The following is a 23,703-nucleotide window of genomic DNA, read 5'->3' as shown; positions in this document are numbered from 1 at the left end:
AAGTAGGCAAATATGTAGCTTTATTACTAATAGATACATTGAAAGAAGCTCTACAATCAGCAAAGAAAGTTGAATTAAGTATACATAGAGAAGAAAGATCTCATCTTACAAAATTTGAAGATTCAAGTAGAGATTGAGATGAAGAAAAAAAGAAAAAAAAATAGAAGAAAGAGAAAAAGACCATTAAAGAAGATTTAATAGAATTAAAAGAATAAATGGCTCATTTAAGTATTAGATCAAAGCAATTTAGAGTAATTATTGTTTGTAGGAAGTACAAATATATATATATATATATATATATATATTTTTGAGTATCATATAAAATTTTGTAAAAATTACAATACAAACACACACCAAATTAATGATTGTACTTATAATCAACAATATGGAAAAAACAATTTAGCACTTCATCAAGTACAACTATAATTGAATAATATGAAAAGTAGAAATTTATTCATAAATCAATATGGAGGTCAGGGACCATTGATTCAACAATATTATAAGAAGGAAGATATTATGAAAAATAATGCTTATAAAGAGGCAGAAAGATAACTTTATAGTAAAGGATATAGGCCCGACTATCAGAAAGATAGATTATAGCGAAGATATAAAAGAGACAGGAATAAAAATTCACCAAGAAGTTATATAAATCAAGCACAAAGAGATAATTTTGAGTGTCATTATTGCCATCAGAATGGACATATAAAAATAGATTGTCTACTATGGCTTAAATACCTAAAAAAAGCTAAAGAGGCACAAATACAAGGACAATTATTTGTGGCTATAAATATAATAATCCCAAAAGTTGTATAATGACGAGCTTAAAGAAATTAAAAAAAAAATAAAAAATAAAAAAAATTAAGAATGTGGTAACAAGCAATATCAGTAGTGATGAAGACAAGGAAGAAAAAAATAGGAGCCAACTTGAGTTTATAAATTCAAAAAAATTGCAAGAAAAAGCATCTCAAAAATAGACTAGTGAAAGAAGAATATAAAAAGATGTAACTGAAGAAGTACAACAATTACAAAAGAAATTTTTTAAAATCTAATTTTAGAAGTATTTTTACTTAAAGATATTAAAAAAATTATCAAGTAAGAATATTGGAGGAAGAAGAGAAACAAAAGAAGAAAAGATTGAGAAAATAATTAGAAATTCATTTCAATAGACAAAAATAAATATATCTATAGAACAACTATTGGAATTAGCCCCATGTTCCAAAAAAAAAGGTAATGGAAGCATTTTTTCTTAAGAGTAATTTTGAACCAAGTGTATCAAAAGCTTATATTATAAATGAAGATTATCATGTGGAAATGCCTATGATAATTGTTAAAATTAAATATTAAATTATAGAAGATGTGTGATTAGATGGAGGTACAAGATTAAATATTATTATAAGTGAATTATGCTATTTGCTATTGATCAAATAAAATGGTTATCTCCAATAGTCATTGTTCTTAAAAAGAATGAAAAACTTTGGATTTATATTGATTATAAAAAACTTAATGGAATCACAAAATAGATCATTTTTATCACTTTTTATTGATGCAATACTTGAAACAGTGGCTACATATGATTTATATTCTATGTTAAATGGATTTAGCGAATGTAATCAAATATCAATGGTTGTAAAAGATTAGCTTAAAACTTATTTTATTATAGAATGGAGATTATTTTATTATTGAATAATACTTTTTGGATTGAAAAATGCACCTGCTACATTTTAAAGTAGCAGGTGCATTATTCAAAAAGTAGCACCTGCTACATTTTAAAGAATAATTATGCATACCTTTACAGAGTATGTAAATAATTTTATGCAAGTTTTTTTCGATGATTTTATTGTGTATGGAATTCAAATCAAACATTATACCACATTAGGATAAAGTTTTTTATGTACATTGTGATGCTTCAAATGAAACAATTGGTTGTGTTTTGGCTCAAAATATTATATGATAGTTAGACTCACCAATTTATTATGCAAGTCAATTATTAAATCTAAGTAAAAGAAATTATAGTTTTATAAAAAGAGAAACATCAGCAATGGTTTATTCAATTAAACTAAGCTTAAAAGAAAAAGACAAAAATGAAAAGATAAGGTTAATTTATTTTTATTTTTATTTTTTTTAAAGATTAAGATGGATGAAAATATAAAACTTTATCATTAATTATTGGACTGAGAGAAGAATTCTTAAAAATTATTAAATAATATTAATTGGTAATAATAAGACTAGTGAGAATTAATATAATAGATTAGATATTAAAAGAATGTGATTAGAAGATGATTAGAAAAGAAAAGTAATACTATACCTTAAGTATATTATGTTGGAAGTAGCCACCTTTTTCTACTAAAAAATTTATCAAAAGTTTTTCAAGACTCATGCATAATTTATTTTATGTGATCTAGGTTAACCCTAGCATGCTCCTACTTCTCCAAATCTTGTGGCAATCCAACCCAAAATACTTGAGATATGGTTTTTTCCAAGCAGAGCTACTTAAATTGCCTTGGCAGCAAACTTCCTTCTACCTAAAAATTTACTAAGAGTAGATTAGTGATTCAAAGTTAACAACTCTAATTTTATCCTAAAACTAAATTTAATAAGGTTTCTTTTCCAAAATAAAGATTCAATGAAAAAATATCATTAAGTTACATTTTTCTAAAGTGCAGAGGGAGTAGATCCATCCTCACTTTAAAACTTATTAAAAATTTGTTATAACTTGGAAATTAAAGATTCAAATTTTTAAATAAATTACACTTTAAGCTTTATTTATAAGAGAAAATCATATTAAAGTTGAATTAGAGATCATCAAGTTACAAATTTTTAAAGTTGACACTCCTATGCTACCAAGGGCAATAGTCTCCTATCACTTTGAAATTTGCCAAAAATCCATCTAAGCTTCAAATTATTTGTGGCTTGTAATGTTAAAAATTTAGTAACTAGAAAAAGATGATTATCAAATATTACTTAAATTATAAAAAAATTGAATGATTGAAAGGAAAAAACAGCAAGGTAGTGACAAGCTAGGAGAAAATTTCTTTAATTAAAAGCCTAGAAAAAAATTGGTAGGGCTTCGCCTACAAAAGAGAGAAGAGACAGAGGGGGCTCGGCCATCTACGTCCTCTTAATTAAGTGGAAGGAGCCCAAAGGTGGTCGCCATATCTCCACCATCCAAATCAAAAGACCCCTAATCAAGGTCTTGGATCCACAATCACTTTGAGCATAAATCCGATTTTAAGGTTGGAAATATCTATAACTCAAAAACTAACACTTTTTTGGAAAAATTAATACCACCATTTTTTTGAAAATACCTTTTTATCCTAAAATTGACTATTCAAAATCCCAAATCTAAGTTCTAAATTATGAATACCAATTAATTTATTAATTTAGTTTTAAGTTTTAACTATAATTCTAATTTTAATTAATCTACAGGGAGATCAGCAAGGATTCTTGCCATCAAAGCTAGCATGATTATCAATCTTCAATTTAAACTCCCTTAAACATGAACTCTTAGAAAATCCAAGACCAATTTCTAATTGGCCTTGAATTAATATACTTATAATTTTATTTATTTATTTATTTATTTTATTTTTTTCCTTTAATTTTTAACTCCAAATAGTGATTAAAATCAATAAAAGAAGACTTCTACCACAAAAATTAATTCATCTCCATCTTTTAGAAATTAACATTAATTTAATAATTAGACTTTATATTTTTAATCCCTTTAAATTGTGGCATGAAATTTAAGCTTAAAAAAAATCTTAAAATTAAATAAGAAGATAGAACAATCAGACTTAAGGGATTTTTTAACCATAGTCAAATCAGGAATTAGCCTCAAGATTGAAAACTAAGATTGTGGATTAATTTAAGATATAATTTCTTGGACTTAGAAGAAAAATTCTACTTAAATTTTAATTTTAGTACTAAAAAAGAATTTAAGCCAGATTAAAAAAAAAAATCATAGATCTTCTAAACTCACTATTTTAAGAATTTTTAACAATCACTCAATCTAATAATTAAAGTTTTTTTAGCAATAATAACTTTACACAAAATTCTTAATGCTTTATTTCGGTAGCCAATCTTAAGAAAAGATGTATATAAATATTGAAAATAATTTTATATTTGCCAATAAACAATGACTAAGCCAAATAAATACAAAAATTTTAATATTACTACTAGAAGTATTTCAAAGATGGTCAATTGATGTTTTGGATCTAATAGATCTACCAGCTAGTTTAATAAGGAATCAATATATCATAACCACAATTAATTATACAACCAAATGGGCAAAAGCTAGAGCATTGAAGGATAATATAGCTAAATCAACAACATAAAATTTATATGAAGAAATTATTACATGATACAATTATCTTATTGTATTGATAAGTAATCAAGGGATATATTTTATTAATAAAATAATTCAATTATTAACAATCAAATTTATGATTCAACATCGAAAATCCACTGCTTATTATCCTCAAAGAAATGGACAAGTTGAATTGACTAATAAAGTTCTTAAAGTTGTATTAATTAAAATAATTAATGCAAATCAAATAGATTGGGATATTAAACTTTTTTTTGCATTCTAGGCATATCGTGCTCCATACAAAGTGACAACAAAATATATTCTTTTTTCTTCAGTTTATGGCACATAAGTGCTTTTGCCTATTCAATATATAAATGGAATTGAAAAGGAGACTTGAGTTTTTAATATGCAAATTGTAATAAAAAATAAACTTTTTCAAGTATATGAGATGGATTTACAAAGAGCTAAAGCTTAAGAAAAAATAATATGAACTCAATTACAAAAGAAATTTCAACATGAATATTTTTTTTGACCTAGTAAAGATAACAATCAAATTATTTGATGTGATTTGAAAGGAAAAATATACCATGTTGATCAATATATATAGTCGAATAATTTACAACAATAAAATTAAAATAATCTTAAAAACATTTAATCAATATAAAAAAGGTTAATTGATTTTATGATTAAAAATAATCTCAATAAGAAAAAAGAAAAAAATTTAATAAAAATGGATAAGAACTTATGTGGTTAATTTGATATATTTCAATAGAATAGTGGATTTAATATTACTTAATAATATTTCTAGTAGGATTAATATAAATAAAATCAAATCATATCATGAAACAAAAAAAAATCACTCATTTATTTATTTTTGGTAAATAATTCACAAGATAATAATACACAATATATAATTGAAGCAAATTTATATGAACCTATTCAACTAAAATTATGAGTGGTCAAAATATTAAGTCCAAAAAATAAGCTAAATATTACTTCTATCCAAATTATAAAAGTTTTATTTCCAAAATTTGGTAAAAGAATTCAATATTTTTATAATTTCAATAAAAATAAATAATTAATTTTTTTAATTCTATTTTTCTATCAAAATAATCATATAAAAGTTTGAAGGCAAATAACTTTTATACAATTATTTTGATAGACAAATATAATAAAAAAAATTAATTGATTATTTTCATTATCAAAATACTATTAAAATATTTAATTACTTATTTTTATTATCAAGTTATTTCACCATGATTTTGTAGAATTAAAAAAAATAGTAACAAACAAGTTTATTGAAGAAGTTAGAAAGATAATGGTTATAATTAAAATAGTTACAACCAAAATGGTTATAAAGGTTATAACCAAATCAGTTATAACTAAAAAAAATTATAACCGAAATAGTTAAAAATGATTTAATCACTTTTTGGTTACAAAATAGAAATATACATATAAATTAGAAATCGTATACCTCTCTTTTGAATTTTTGTCTTTTTATCAATTCAAAAATTGCATATAGAAGCATAAAGATTGCAAAAATGGAAATAGCTATGGAATTTCAATTTGGTACTGTCAAATAATATTAATAGACTAATGAGAAAGAAATATTGTTGGATAGAATGGAATTGAAGGATTTTGTGCAAGAAGTTAATTGGAAGAAGAAAGCATAAATAAGTGTTATAAGAGATTTTTTATTGAATATATAAGAAGATTATTGTAGTTGTATTGATAATAGAAAGAATTTTGGTTTTGTTCCTATGCTATTGTGATTTGTACAAAATTACATTTTGTTTCTGGAAATTGTACAAAAATTTAATACCTATTAAATATTAAATAATACTCTATCCCTCTGTTGAAAAAAAAAAAAAAAAAAAAAAAAAAAAAAAACTTTAAAGCTTCTATACTTAACATCACTACTTGCAAATGTAAAGCTACAAGATAAGTTATTTGTTTTTAAGTGTAATATTATATTTTCAAAAATAAATCCATGATGCGACTATGATTCTCATTGAAAATATATAAAGTGCATTGAATGGTGAACAAATAGAGTGGTTCATTACTTTGAAAAATAATTTAAAGACAGAATTACTAAGAATTTGGACAAAATAGAGTTCTAATGAAAAGGTTGTATAGACAGTGGCTATTGTCCATATTAGCTTATTAATTGCTAAGATTCAAAAATTTAGAATAAATAAGAAGTTAAGAGAGGTTGATCTCAAAAAAAGACAATAAAGGAAAATGAGCATAAAGAAGTTTTATCTATTCCTATTATTGCTGCTATTATTAAAGCTGAAAATTCAATAACAAAGGATGAAGCCATGGATAGAAATCAAGTTGTTGAATATTTTTAGTTGAAATTCCTATATAAAATAAGGATTTTACTACAAAGGGTGGAAAGTTACATGCACACAAGAGAAAAGATGTATATCAACAAAAAAAACAAGAAAAATAAGAAAAGAAAAGAAAAGAAAAAAACATTTGACACAATCACACCTATAGTATATACAAAAATAGATTAAATTAGGACTATGTATGAGTAAATAAGTTGTCTTATAGAAAGAAATAAAAAATTTCCTAATCACAATTAAAAATTATGCGTGATAGGCAATTATTGAATTATTTCTATTGATCCTAAAAAAATTCACATCCATAGAGCAAAAGAGACTATAGATTCTAGTATAAGTCAAATTTCAACAATAGATGATAGTAGTGACAAAATTGTGAATATGACAACCACACTTATGATTTAGGAAAGAATAGAGATGGAGTTACGGAAAACAAAAATGTAGGCTATAAGCAAAAAGGTGTTACATCAAATTGTACATAGATGGAAGAAATTAATGACCAAATTAGTTATTCATGCCATAAAATGGATATTTCTATATTACCAATATTAGTGGAAAGAAAAGAAAAAGTAGATGAGATTTATATGCAATATCTAGCAACTGCTAAATGAAAAAAAAAATCTATGTAAGTTATTAATGTTTTAATAATTAAAAAAAATAAAAATAAATTAAGATATAGTTTAGAGAATTCAAGAAGTGATGAAGGTTTTACAACAAAGCAGGTTTAGTGGTTGTTTGATCATATTGACAACTTAAAGACAAAAGTGACTATGCTAGAGAGTGCAAAAAAATATGAAGAAAAATCCCATGAAAGAACAAAAAAAAATATTATTAGAAATTGAAGAAAATTTATGGTCAATTTTTGAGGACTTACGACATAATTCTTTACAAACAAAACATTGTGTTGTAGGAGAGTTGATGACTCCAATGCCTCATAATGGGCCTTACGAAGGAGACACAAATAAAATATCTACAAAAAATTCTTATGAATTAAAAATCAAAAAATAGAAGTTCATGCAATTCAACTACCATATGCCAAAATTTTGGAAGAGTTTGAGATCAAAACATCATTGAGTGACATCCAATATAAACACTCACTATCACATATTAATCTACTCAAATCATAGGATTTTGATTATTTTACTTTTTATGGTATAACTTTGGAAAATATAAAAAAAATTTAAAATCTAATAATTTACAAAATAACTATGGTGTAAAAAAATAAAGATCTCGTCCTCTTACTATTCTTGCCTCTACTTGTCTACTTAGAATTCTTTACTTATTAAAACCTAGAAGTCAATTAAAGAGCAAGGTTTGATATAATGATCATTATTCTCTTCATAGTAATGATCTGAGGTGTGCCCAAACAAAGCATATTAATCCAGAGTGGACTTCATCAATGACAATTCTTCACTCCAAATAAGCTTTTATAATGCAATTCCTATACAGTGTTACTAATGAGATTTCAACAAGTATGCCTCTAACGACAAGCTGGACATGAGAACTTTGATTTGTGAGATCACAAGTGAAGAAGGAGAGGGTGATCTCAACAGCATTTCATCTACTTCATCTAGAGATGGAAGTAGAGAGAGTGGTTTTTGTGGCAAATCATCTCTTCCATTCATAGATAGAAGGGAGGATGGTGGCCAAAGCAGCCACTCATCTTTCCTTTCTAAGGTTGATAGGAGTAGTGGCGGCCTTTACTTCCACCAATTAAAATCTCTTATACTTCTACTGGAGGTATTTAAGATGAGTCCGCTATTGTGTTATAACATGACTATATGGTGAAAAGTAAAAAAAAAAAATGGATGTTATTATAGAAGAGCTTAAAAAAAAGATGTAGTAGAAAAATAAGGATAAATGGTAGGAAAGTACTAAAAATCTTAGTATTAATGTTGCCTTTTTATAGAAGAAATTTCTATTTATCTTGTAAGAACATATTTGCCTCAAATCAAAGTAAATGAGATATAAGTGAAATTTTGTAGATTAGTGGATATTATTGTACTTGATGGATGTTATAAATTTTAGCTTGATTAAATAGTAGAATTGAGGATTTTTGAAGTTTAAGTAGGTTGGTATTTGGAAAATTAGAATTTTAGGTCTAGTGAGTAGTTTTTAAATCTTTAGAAATTTTTAAATTAGATTGTACTAAAATTTATATATATACATAGTTAACTTAATTTTCTACATACATGTGAATTTTAAAAGTAATTAAATAGTATAAGAAGGAGATATTGGTGCTAAAAGATCAATATTTAGATTGAAGAAGGATACCAGCTAATATGTGAGTAGACTTTAGGATTTATCTTTTATTTTGTGAATTTAATTCTTTTAAAAAAAAATTGCTTATTATTAACTAAGAGATTAAGAGGTGTATAAATTTTTAAGCAAGATCAACAATTGAATCAATAGATATTGAGGTTCTAAACTACCTTAGGATTGAATTGAATTGGTTAGATTTTGTTTAGGTTTTGATTACGATTTGGTTTAGGGTCCATTTAGGATTTAAGATTTAGAGTCTAAGGCTTCTTCAGGATTTAATTAGGATTGGCTTAGGAATTAAGATTTCTTTTAGATTTTATTAGGATTTTTTAAAGATTCTTTAAGGTTTTTTTTAGATTTCTTTTGGATTTTTTAAAGGTTTGTTTAGGATTTTTTTATAAAAACTTTATAATTTTTTTAGAAGTTCTCTAGATTTTTTTGTATTTTTTTGATTATTTCAATTAAAATTTAATATGACTTAATCAATATTTTTTTATATTTTTTGAGGTTTAATTTTACTTTATATATGATTCTATTAGAATTTTTAGGACTTGTCATTGCAATTTCTTTATTTACCTTTTACAACCAGGTGCTCAACGCATTTTTAAGCAAGACTTCACATAATATGGTGTTGCATAATAATGGAATTATATGGTGAAAAATAAATATATGAATGTTAATATAGAAGAGCCTAGTAGGAAGATATGGTAGAAAAACAAAGATAAATGATAGGAAGGTAATAAAAAGTTTAGTCTTAATGTTGTTTTACAAAGAAGGAGCTTTTATTTATTTTTTAGAGACACAAATGCCTCAAATCAAATTAAATGAGATAAGTTATTCATATAGAAATGTTTAGAAGAGAGTTACCTATAGGTTCAAGAAAAAATCACCTCAAATTATCAAATATTCATATCCAAAGCAGATCAATTGTCAACCTTGGTTAAATTAAATTTTTAAGGATTGAAGTCTCAAAAATTGGAATTTGAGGATCAACGAGTATTTTTAAGATTTTTAGCAATTTATTAATTGAATTAAAGAGAATTTTTTTTTATAGAGATTAGACTTGATTTTTATAGTTTAAATATATTTTGGAGGCAGTTAAATAATTCAAGAAGGATATATTAGTACTAGAAGTTCAACATTCAAATTGGAGTAGGAATTTGGCCAATACCTAAGTAAAATTTAGAATTGATCATCTATTTGGTATGTTTGATCTTTTTCAAATTATGAGTGCTTGTTGCCAACTTAATTGTTGAAAGGTGTGTAAAATCTTAAGTAAGATCAATGATATAATTGATAGATATTGAGGCTCTAAACTGCCTTAGAATTACGTTAATTTGATTAGGATTTGGTTAAAGATTTAGGAATTGGTTAGGATTTAGGATTTATTTAGGATTTAATCAGTATTTGACTTAGAATTTAAGCAAAGACTATTAGAACTTTAATTAGAGTTAAAATAAGATTTGATTAGAATTTATTTAAGATATATTTTGGATTCTATTTTAATACTTCTTTTGAATTTTTTTAGGATTTCTTCATGCTTCTTTTGTAATTTTTTTGAGGTTTCTTTGAATTGATTAAAGCTTAACTAGCATTATTAAGGTTTATTTGGAATTCTTTAGGATTCTATTAGAATTAAAATCTTATTTTTGCAATATTCTTTCTACCTTCCATAGCTAGGTGCTTGATGCATTGTCAAACAAGGCTTCACGTAATATGACAACGGCACTCCTGCCACTCTAAATTTTTACTAATGGTAGATGTAGGCAAAGGTAGCATCTTTGTGAAAGTCACTGTTTATTAAAAATTAATTGATAATTAGATTTTGACTTACAAAATGAGCTATATATGGATGCATCTTGAAATGATCATATATTTCATATGTTATATTACAATATCAAGAAAAATTATGAAAAAATAATCTTTATCAACTTAGAAGATACAACAACATATCCAAATAAGTCAAATAAAATTCAAGAAGATATTTTAAGATATGCATACAAGTTCAATCCAAGTCACATATAAGAAGATGAAGTTTTTATTAAAATTAATAAAATATCATTTTAGAAGAAGAGTCAAGCCTTACTACATGAAAAAAAATTAGTAAAAAAAAAGCTAAATTCTAAAAATAAGAAAAATTACTATTTACAAAAATAGATAAATAAGAATAAAAGAAAATAATATGTCTAATATATAATTTATTAACTAAATGGTTAATTAGATGGAATTGATTAATTTTAGGAAGAAGAAGTAATTTTAATATTAGAAATTATACTTAATAAAATAAGAATATTATTATTAAAAAAACATATATTTTTTAAAATAAAATAAATTAATGTAATAATATAAAAATATATATAAAAAAAGAATATAATTTGGTGTAGAAAATCAACTTTTAGAAATAAATTTAATAAGATTATAAAAGATAAAAGAGTGTAAAAAGGCAACTCCCCATGTGTTTAAAAGATAAGATAGTTAAAACCACCTTTGATAGTTATATTAGTTAGAAATATATTAGTTTTATTATTTTTAATTAATATTAGAAGAAATTTATTATAAAAAATCTATAAATAGCTTTAAAATTATGTTATTATTATTATTATTAAAAGAATATTATAATAAAGAAATTATAATTAACATGCTTGAATGTTATTTCATATATTTTTGATCTAGTTTTGAGTTATAAGAATTGCAAGATGAAATGAAGATATAGATATTTGAAGACTACATTGAAAACAAAGACAAGAAGAAGTTAATGAAGATTTAGGTGTATGAAGACTAGGTTGAAGGAGACCAAATAAAAATTAATAAAAAAAATTGAAAAATAAAACTTTAAGATATATATTGAAGATAATTTTAAGGTTGAATTATTAGAAAAAAAAATTTTGTCAAAAATAAGAATTATGACAAATACATAGATAGTTCCTATGTGAAAACATAGAAGAGATTCTTGAGATTCTTGAGGAGTGAAAATTTGGATATTCAAAAACATAGACAAGAGTGAAGAAGACTTTATTCTTGCGTGCATATATACTATCTAGCTAGGTGCTATGTGGCAATGTTTTATAGAACCTCTAACATGTATTGAATTTTCAAGATACATATCTTAACTTGTAAGGAAAGTTTTCTAAATGTATGCCATATAATTATCTACTTCTACTTAATCATAGAAGTTATTATTGGAATAAATTATGTATCTATGATATATATCCATGTACACTTCTTTATTAAGATAATTATTTTAAAAACTTATTCTTGATATCAAGATACTTGATAGACCAACTAGTTTTATTGTGATGGTTACTACAATTTTGATTTTCAGCCATTTTATAATTAGAGCAAAATTATTTTGGTAGTCTAATCCATCTTTTTGCTCAAAACCTCAAGCAATTAGTCATGCCTTTAATTTTTTAATCTTACCATGAATAATAAGTTTGATTTTGAATATCTATTTTTTCTCTAATTGGTATCTTTTCTTGTGATAGCATTATTAACTTTTAGATGTTGTGCTTTTAGATTTATGCAAGCACTTTTTCTATTATTCTTATCCATCTATAATATTACCTTGCATCTTCAATTGACATTAAATCTTTGATATCTATGATACAAATGTAGTCTTTATATATTAGTATTGGAATTTTGAGTTGTATTGATTGTTGGATGGTTGATAATGATTTTGTTATAGATGTATTATTTGCAGCTAATATTGATGATGTTGTATCAAAATGAAGTTGAAGCATGGTAGTATTGAGTGGCAACAAGATGTGTATAATTACTTCAAATTTATCATGACTATTTCTTAAATTAGAATTGGATGGAATTCTTTTTTCACCATCCAATGATATTTTTATATATAATTTTGTAAGATTTAGTTGCATAATTTATTTTAATCTTAATACCTTATTTATTTATTTATTTATTTATTATTGAAGATGACATCTTTCCTAATTACTATTTGTTTAGTCAATGGATTTTAAATCTTGTATGCCTTTAATAATATATTATACTTTAGAAAAAAAACATTGTTCTAACCTTGATTTCATCTTATTTCTTTTATGTTTACGTATGCGCAAATATGCTAATGATCCAAAAATTCTTAGGTGAGCGACTCAAAGTTTATAGATATAATATCTTTTGTATCGTATTGTTCCATCTTTATTTCTAATTGGATATCTATTAATAAGATACATTACAGTATTCACTACTTTGTTCTATACATGTGTGGTTATATTGTAGATTAATAATATATTTTGAGCTTTATTTAGTAATATTTAATTTATGTACTTTACCATTGATGTTGATGGAGTATGTATGATTGAGTTTATAGTGTATTATTTTGTAGTTGACTAAAAAACTTTCAAAATCATAAAAAGTATCTTCATCTCTTCTATTGGAGCAAAGTTTTTAAATTCTTTATCATATCTTATTCTTAATTGATGCTTTGAAATTTAAAAAATAAATAAAAGCTTAATATTTTAATTTCAAAAAATAATACTATGTATATTGAGAATAATTATATATCAAAGTCATAAATTTTTTTAAACTAGATAGCAATAGCAATAACATAGATGTATAGAAATTTGAATGAATAATTTTATTCATCTATGTGACTTGATTAATGCTTATTTTTGTAATATTTTTCTTGTGTGGCTTGTCTTTCAAACAAGTATGAAAATTATTAAAAATATGTAATTAAAGTAGTTCTTCTATATTTAATGTCATTTTATATAGTATTCTAAAGTTTATATATCCGACTCTATAATACCACATATTAATTAAGCTATCAATTTTAATCATAAAATTTTGATTTTTTATATAATTAAATTCAAATTTATATAATCTATTGAAAAAATCTCTCATTCTTTTAGTAATAATTGTTATTAGATTGAATTCTTTTATAACTTGACAATACTTAAAAAAATAAGATTAAATAGCCTTTGTTGATTATAATATTGACCAAAAGTAGACTTTAAAAATATTTATTATTTTTTTACTTCAATATTGTATAAAATTAATATTCTATATTTTTCTTCAATAAAATAATATTTGCCACTAATGGAGCAAATTTTGGATTGGCCAACATTTGTTATTCCAAACATTTTTAATAAATCTCTAATCACATACTTTGTAGCCTTGGAATCTAAATACCAATTAATATCTTGTTTATTTATATCTACTAATAAAATAGCAACTTCAAATATGTCAGATGTCTTTTCAATTTCTTTAGCCTTGATATTTTTTTGAACCATATTTATCTTGGGCTTATAATTTTGATGTTTTATTGCACTGTGAAATATTCTTGATGTTAGGCATTGCTAAAGACAATTTCTTGCAAAATTATTCTAATTGCTACAAGAATTGTAGTGGCCCTTTTATATAAGCCTAGATGATTTAAATGTTCTAATTGAGTAAAAATTATTTATAGATCCTCTTCTTTTAAGCTTTAATTTAAGTAATTGATAGTTTATTATCTATCATTTTTAAAAGGTGTCAAAGTGCCCCCTTAGCTTTATAATGGATAATGCTTTATTCTTGATTTAATCCTCTTCTTGTCTCAACTCTTCAAATAATAATTTGCTACAAGGTTTTTCAAATTTGGATAGTTTATCTTAACAAAGAATTGCTTGGAAAAAAAAATTGTAGCTCTTTGGCAATGCTTCAAGTATTATTTGCACAAAATGTTTGTTAAAAACTACATCATTAATACTCAAAAGATAAATTACTTATTTTTTTATTTTTTTAATAAATTTTTCTATTATTATACCTTTTATTAGCTTAATGGTGCTTAAATTATTGCTTAAATCAAGAAATTTAGATCTACTATGTGCTTCAAAATTATTCTTTAATGTCTTCCAATATAAATTGGATTATTCAAAATCTATAATATGATATAGTACATTGTCTTTGAGCAATAAAATGAGTATGATCAAAGCCGTGTCTTTTTTTCTCTCTTATTTTGACATGGTCTTTTTAAGTTCTATTATTAGTTTTGACTCCTTTGAATATGTAAAATGCCACAATTTTTTTTTCTTTAAGAATAGTTCTTATTTTAATCTTTCAAATACTATAGTTCGAAGTTATCTAAAGTTTATTTGATTCTACAATGCTAAATATGTTCTTGGCCATTGTCCTACACTAATGCCATCTATGCTGAATCAACTAATCTTTTATATTTTATAAGTTGTCTCTTTCACATATTATAGTAATAATCAAACCTTTAAGACTTCTTTAGCTCTACCGCTTATAATTTTTCTTCCAAATATTACTATTGCAAAAGACTTCATATTTCTTTAATTACCTCAAAAGTCTATATAGATCTCTCTTATAGTTGTACTCGTAAAGCTTCTAAGCAAATGTCACTCTAATATTATATAAAAAATGATATATGAAAAGATAACACTTTATTTTAAAGAACCTTGAGTGTATCAATTGAAAGATGTTGAAGTATATCAAAGTCATACAATTTATAGTATTGATATATATTAGATTAGGTTATTTTTATTAGTCATAGTTTCTAAGTTGGATTATCAAATAAAGTACTTTCAATCACTTTATCTTATACAAGTGTATGTCTAAGTGATAATTTATATATGGTAATAAAATTATATTTTTTATCCTACATTAAAAAATAGAAAGGTCTGTAATTGACTTGTTGCAATAACACAACTATCAACCTGCAAGTCTTGTTTGTCAATTAGGTGGATATGGTTAATTTATCATTTGTATTGCATCAATATATTATTGGTCAAGATTTATACGCTGTAAGAACATTAACAATGCTAGTAGCTCATATCAAGTATTTAATTAGTAAATTAAATAAATTACAAAAAAAAATATGAAATATTATAATATAATAGCAAATGTTTTTGAATCCACATGTGATTTATAAAGTTTAGAAGAGGTTTGTTTAGTTTGGTTTGAAATCTTTTAGATCTTATTGGATATAATTGATAACCTAAAACTCTCTAAGAATTAGATTAGGATAAACTTCACTTATTCAAGTCACATTAACCATCAATTGTTAGATGTCTTATGTAAGAAATGTGGATAAATGTTTACATCCAAATAGAACAATTCTTGAAATTTAAGGAAAATTTATGAAACATAAAAGAACTTATTTTAGATTGATTTTTTTGAGATTTTGTTATCCAAAAATTGCTAATTATTGCCAATTTTTAAATAGATCTAAAACTATTTTATTTATGCTTAAAAACATCTAAGCTTCAAAATTTTATATTTTTATATTCTAAAAATATATTAATAAAAAAATATACTAATAGAAAAAATTGAATATGAAGGCATTGAATAAATTTGTAATAATCACTAACATGATAAGATAATATATGTATTTTTAAATAACAAGTAATGATTTTGCCCTTGAATATAATAAGATTTTTGCAGATAAGATTTTAATGAGATAGTAGTTGTTGATCTTGTGAGATTTAAAAAAATATATAAATCATAATTTTATGTAAAGTATATAAAAATAATTAAAGTAATTATTATATTTTAATAAAATTTTAAATTATATTATACTATGGATTTAAAATCATCCAAAATTTTATCAAGTTACTTATTCATTATGGAAGTATGTGCAAAGACTTACAAGGTACTAAATTTAATCTTTAGAGTCTTTTGAGCTCACGAATTTTATTTGGAAAGGTCTATTATTATCCACACCTATCCAAAACGGATTCTTTTAAATTGAATAGTTGAAGTAATTGATCAAAATCAACCGCAATTATAATTTGTAGAGACGTCAAGATACTTATTGATGGTGAAAGTATTTGCAAAGATTTATAATTTCTTAAAGTTAATCTTTGGAGTCTTTAAAGCTCACCAATTATGTTTGGCAAGGTCATCAGTACTCCATACCTATCCAAAATGAATTCCAACAACTTAGATAAATTGCCTATAGATTTTTGAAGTTGAAGTAATTGATCACAATCAATTATAGTCAAAATTTGTAGAGATGTCAAATTACATATTAATAATGGAAGTATTTGTAAAGACTTACAATGTTTTAAATTTAAACTTTAAAATCTTTTGAGCTCATTAATTGTGTTTGGCAAGGTTTCTTAATTCCCACACCTATCCAAAATAAGTTCCCTCAAGTTGGATAAATTGCTTAAAATTGATGAAGTAGTACTATTTGATCACAATCAACCATAGTCAAAATTTGTAGAAAAGTCAAGTTACTTATTAATGATGGAAGTATTTGTAAAGACTTACAACTTTTCAAAGTTAATCTTTTGAGTCTTTATAATTTACCAATTATGTTTGAAAAGGTCTCCAAATATCCACACCTATCCAAAAAAAGCTCCTTCAAGTTGGATATAAATTGCCTATAGAAGTTGGAAGTTGAAGAATTTGATCACAATCAACCATGGTCAAAATTTATAGAGATGTTAAATTACCTATTGATAGAAGAAGTATTTGCAAAGACTTACAATTTTTCAAAGTTAATCTTTGGAATCTTCACAACTCACCAATTGTGTTTGAGAAGGAGTTCAATTGTCTACATTTACCAAAAATAAGCTCCTTTAAGTTGGATATAAATTGCCTATAGAAGTTGGAAGTTGAAGAATTTGATCACAATCAACTTAAGTCAAAATTTGAAGAGACGTCAAGATACTTATTTATAGAGGAAGTATTTGCAAATACTAACAACTTCTTAAAGTTAATTCTTCAAATCTTTTGACCTCACTAATTTTATTTGGCAAGGTCTCTAATTTTCCACACATATCTAAAATAAGCTCTTTGAAATTGGATAATTTGCTTACAGGTAATAGAAGTAGTATTATTTGATCACAATCAACCATGGAAAAAAATATGTAGAGATGTCAAATTACCTATTGATGGTAGAAGTATTTACAAAGACATATAATTTCTTAAATTTAATCTTTGGAGTCTTTTGAGCTCACTAATTATATTTGGCAAGGTTTCTTAATTTCCACATCCTATCCAAGTAAGTTCCTTTAAGTTGGATAAACTGCTTAAAATTAATGAAATAGTACTATTTGATCACAATCAACCTTAGTCAAAATTTGTAGAGACGTCAAGTTATATATTAATGATGGAAGTATTTGCAAAGACTTACAACTTTTCAAATTTAATCTTTGGAGTCTTCATAATTCACCAATTGTATTTGGAAAGGTCTCCAATTGTCTATACCTATCCAAAACAAGCTCCTTCAAGTTGAATATAAATTACCTTTAAAAATTAGAAATTGAAGAATTTAATCACAATCAATTATAGTCATAATTTTTTGAGATGTAAAGATACTTATTTATGGACGAAGTATTTGCAAAGACTTATAACTTCTTAAATTTAATCCTTCAAATCTTTTGAGCTCACTAATTGTGTTTGGTAAGGTCTCTAATTCTCCACACATATCTAAAATAAGTTCCTTTAAGTTGGATAGTTTGTATATAGGTGATGGAAGTAGTACTATTTGATCACAATTAACCTTAAGTAAAATTTGTAGAGATATCAAGTTACTTATTGATGGTAGGAGTATGTGCAAAGACTTACAACTTCTTAAATTTAATCCTTCAAATCTTTTGACCTCACTAATTGTATTTGGTAAGGTCTCTAATTTTCCATACATATCAAAAATAAGCTCCTTGAAGTTGGATAATTTGCTTATAGATGATGGAAGGAATATTATTTGATAAAAATTAGCCACTGTCAAAATTTATAAAGATGTCAAGTTACCTATTGATGGTGGAAGTATTTGCTAAGACTTACAATATTTTAAATTTAACACTTAAAGTCTCTTGAGCTCACTAATTATATTTGGCTAGGTTTCTTAATTTCCACATCTATCCAAAATAAGTTCCTTCAAGTTCGATAAATTGTTTAAAATTAATGAAGTAGTACTATTTAATCACAATCAATCATAGTAAGAATTTGTAGAAATGTCGAATTCTTTATTAATGGTGAAAGTATTTGAAAAGACTTATAACTTTTCAAAGTTAATCTTTGGAGTCTTCGCAATTCACCAATTGTGTTTGAGAAGGACTCCAATTATCTACACGTATCGAAAATAAACTCCTTGAAGTTTAATATGAATTGCCTATAGAAGTTGGAAGTTAAAGAATTTGATTACAATCAACTATGGTCAAAATTTGTAGAGATGTCAAGTTACCTATTGATGGTAGAAGTATTTACAAAGACTTATAACTTCTTAAAGTTAATCCTTCAAACCTTTTGAGTTTACTAATTATGTTTGGCAAGGTCTTCAATTCTCCACACATATTCAAAAAAAGCTCATTGAAGTTGGATAATTTACTTATATGTATTAAAAAGAGTACTATTTGATCATAATCAACCATGATTAAAATTTGTAGAGATAACAAGTTTTTTGTTGATCGTAGAAGTATTTACAAAGACTTACAATATTTTAAATTTAATCTATGGAGTCTTTTGAGCTCACTAATTGTGTTTGGCAAGGATTCTTAATTTCCACATCTATCAAAAATAAGCTCCTTGAAGTTGGATAAATTATTTAAAATTGATGAAGTAGTACTATTTGATCACAATCAACCATAGTCAAAATTTGTAGAAATGTAAAATTACTTATTGATGGTGGAAGTATTTGCAAAGACTTACAATTTTTCAAAGTTGATTTTTGAAGTCTTCACAACTCACCAATTATATTTGAAAAGGTCTCTTAATTATCCACAAATATCTAAAATAAGCTCCTTTAAGTTGAATATAAATTATTTATAGAAGTTGGAAGTTGAAGAATTTGATCACAATCAACCAAGGTCAAAATTTGTAGAGATGTCAAGTTACTTCTTGATGGTAGAAGTATTTGCAAAGTCTTACAACTTCTCAAAGTTAATTATTGAAGTCCTCTCAAGTCTCCAATTGTATTTAGCAAGGTCTCTAATTGTTGACTCTTATTTAAAAAAAGTTCCTTCAAGTTGGATATTTTACTTATAGATCATGGAATTAATATTATTTGATCACAATCAACCTTAGTCAAAATTTGTAGAGACATTAAGTTACTTGGTGATGGTCGAAGTATTTGCAAAAACTTACAACTTCTCAAAGTGAAACTTTCAACTCTTTACTATTCACTAATTGTGTTTTATAAGTTCTTCAATTTTCCACACCTATAAAAAACAAGCTCCTACAAGTTAAATAGAAATTATCAATAGAAGTATGAAGTTGAAGAATTTAATCACAATCAACCATAGATATAATTTATAAAAATATCAAGATTCTTATTTATGATAGAAGTATTTGCAAAGACTTTTAATTTTCCAAAGTTAATCTTTGGAGTTTTCTCAGCTCTCCAATTGTATTTGGCAAAGTCTTCAATTATCGACACCTATTCAAAACAAGCTCCCTGAAGTTAGATATTTGACTTATAGGTGATAGAATTGATATTATTTGATCACAATCAACCATGGTCAAAATTTGTAGAGATATCAAGTTATTTATTAATGGTGAGAGTATTTACAAAGACTTACAATTTTTCAAAGTTAATCTTTAGAGTATTCACAATTCACAAATAATGTTTCAACATCTCTCCAATTATCTATACCTAACAAAAACAAGCTCCTTCAAGTTGGATAGAAATTGCCAATAAAAGTTGTAATTTGAAGAATTTGATCACAATCAACCATAGTGATAATTTGTAGAGATGTTTAGATACTTATTTATGGTAGAAGTATTTGCAAAGACTTTCAACTTTTCAAAGTTAATCTTCGGAGTCTTCTCAGCTCTCCAATTGTGTTTGGCAAGGTCTCCAATTGTCTACTTCTATTTAAAACAAGGTCTTTGGAGTTTAATATTAAGCTTATAGGTGATGGAAGATATATTATTTGATCACAATTAACCATGGTCAAAATTTGTAGACATGTCAAGTTATCTATTATGGTGGAAGTATTTGCAAAGACTTACAATGTTTAAAATTTAATCCTTGGAGTCTTATGAGCTCACTAATTGTGTTTGGCAAGGTTTTTTAATTTCCACACCTATCTAAAATAAGTTCCTTTAAATTAGATAAATTGCTTAAAAATGATGAAATAGTACTATTTGATCAAAATCAATCTTAGTCAAAAATTTTAGAGACGTTGTACTATAATTGCTTATAGTATGTAAAAATTAATTAAGATATATAATATGTTTGTAAGGCTTGATGTAGATTAGAGTGGTTAATAAATAAATTTAAAGAGAATTGATATAAAAAAAATTATTTGGAGATTTATCTATTTTGATTATAGTGTTTATATTATATAGGATTTAAATGTTTAGTATAAAGCCTTGAGAGGAGATTAGAGCCTAAAGAAGAAAATCTTAACTAATAGGAGGCTTATTGGGAGGGATGAAAGTAAGGCATGGTTAGATGAAGGCAAAGAATGAGAAACTTCATTCCTAATGGTCGAAGGCTATGTCCAATGGGCTTCAAGGAGGCTATCCGAGGCCTTATTAGGAATTAGGGTTTTTTTTTTTTGAGGTCATTTGAGCTTTGGAGGCTAGGATCATCACGTTCAGGGTTTTGGGTGTAATTTGGATGAAGAGTTTGTGTGAATTTAAGTTTTAATAAAAGAGATATAGGTGTTCAAAGTTAAGGTGTCAAATTTTTATCTACTGTCACTCTTTGAAGTATAACATATGTGTACAAAGAGAAATGAAAGATCGATAACTAGAACTGGAGAGAACACTTTCTTTGCTATACTATACATATACTATTTGACAAATTCCAAGTTTGGATAAAGGAGTTATAGGACATTGAAGACAACACATGTAATTCAAAGGCAATAAGTGAGTCATTTTATTGATAGTAATGGTTGGAGCCATATCTTGAGTTTTCGGACGAATTTTTGGCTCAAAATTTTCTTAAGTATGAGTTATTAGGTTTAAAAGCTATAAATCAAAGTTTCATGGTATTTAAATATTTATTTTGTGAAATATAAAGAAAACAGCATGTAGATATATGTAAGTTAGGGTTTAAAGCTACTATTAGGGTTTTGATGATATTTCAAGATCCGTGATGAATTTGCAGTTGAATTTTTTTGTGGTAGTTTTTGAAAGTATATCAATACTTCAAGTAAAATTTTAGGTTGTTTGGACGGTCCAATCGTGAGATATAAGTTGTTGAAGTTTGGAAAACATTTCTCATAAGGATATATAAGGTTTTAAGATACTTTATCATACATTTGGGTGTTTTTTTTGTACTGGGCTTATGTATTGATATAATTGCCTTAAAAGAAAAAATATTGTATATATAAACTTGGTACTTTTATATCTTAGACTTGATTGAGTATTTAGTGGCAGCCAGAAGCTCAGCACTTTCTTGAGACAAACTCTCTCTACTCCGACAACGTCAAGTTATTTATTGATGGTGGAAGTATTTGCAAAAACTTAAAACTTTTCAAAGTTTATCTTTAGAGTCTTCACATCTCACCAATTGTGTTTAAAAATGTCTCCAATTATCCACACCTATTTAAAACAAGCTTCTTCAAATTAAAAAGAAATTACCAATAGATGTTGGAAGTTGAAGAATTTGATCACAATCAACCATAGTGATAATTTGTAGAGATGTCTAGATATTTATTTATGGTAGAAGTATTTGCAAAGACTTTCAACTTTTCAAAGTTAATCTTTGGAGTCTTCTCAGCTCTCCAATTGTGTTTGGCAAGGTCTCCAATTGTCTACTTCTATTTAAAATAAGGTCTTTGAAGTTTAATATTAAGCTTATAGGTGATGGAAGATATATTATTTGATCACAATTAACCATGGTCAAAATTTGTAGAGATGTCAAGTTACCTATTAATGGTGAAAATATTTGCAAAGACTTATAATGTTTTAAATTTAATCTTTGGAATCTCTTGAGCTCACTAATTATATTTGGCAAGGTCTCTAATTATCGACTCCTATTCAGAACAAGTTCTTTGAAGTTTGATATTAAGCTTATAGGTGATGGAATTAGTATTATTTAATCACAATCAACTATGGTCAAAATTTATAGAGATGTCAAGTTACTTATTGATGGTAGAAGTATTTGCAAAGACTTATAATGTTTTAAATTTAATATTTAGAATCTTTTGAGCTCACTAATTGTGTTTGGCAAGGTTTCTTAATTTCCACACCTATTTAAAATAAGTTCCCTCAAGTTTGATAAATTTCTTAAAAATAATGAAATAGTACTATTTGATCACAATCAACCTTAGTCAGAATTTTTAGAGACATCAAGTTATTTACTAATGGTATTGGTATTTGCAAAGACTTACAAATTTTCAAAGTTTATATTTGGAGTCTTTACAACTCACCAATTCTGTTTGAAAACGTCTCCAATTGTCCACATCTATTAAAAATAAGTTCCATCAAATTAAATAGAAATTACCAATAGAAGTTGGAAGTTGAAGAATTTGATCACAATCAACAATAGTCATAATTTGTAGAGATGTCAAGATACATATTTATGGTGGAAGTATTTACAAAGACTTTCAACTTTTTAAAGTTAATCCTTGGAGTCTTCTCAGCTCTCCAATTGTGTTTGGCAAGGTCTCCAATTGTCCATATCTATTCAAAACAAGCTCTTTGAAGTTTTTTATTAAGCTTATAAGTAATGGAAGTAGTTCTATTTGATCACAATCAACCATGGTTTAAATTTGTAGAGATGTCAAGTAACCTATTGATAATAGAAATATTTACAAAGACTTATAATGTCTTAAATTTAACCTTTGGAGTCTTTTGAGCTAACTAATTGGATTTGGCAAGGTTTCTTTATTTCCACTCCTATCCAAAACAAGTTCCTTCAAGTTGAATAAATTA

This window comes from Physcomitrium patens, chromosome 24, assembly GCF_059467195.1.
Source record: "Physcomitrium patens ecotype Gransden chromosome 24, ASM5946719v1, whole genome shotgun sequence".
Classification (NCBI taxonomy): Eukaryota; Viridiplantae; Streptophyta; class Bryopsida; order Funariales; family Funariaceae; genus Physcomitrium; species Physcomitrium patens.
The sequence above is the reverse complement of the archived record's forward strand: the minus strand, read 5'-3'. Positions refer to the sequence as shown.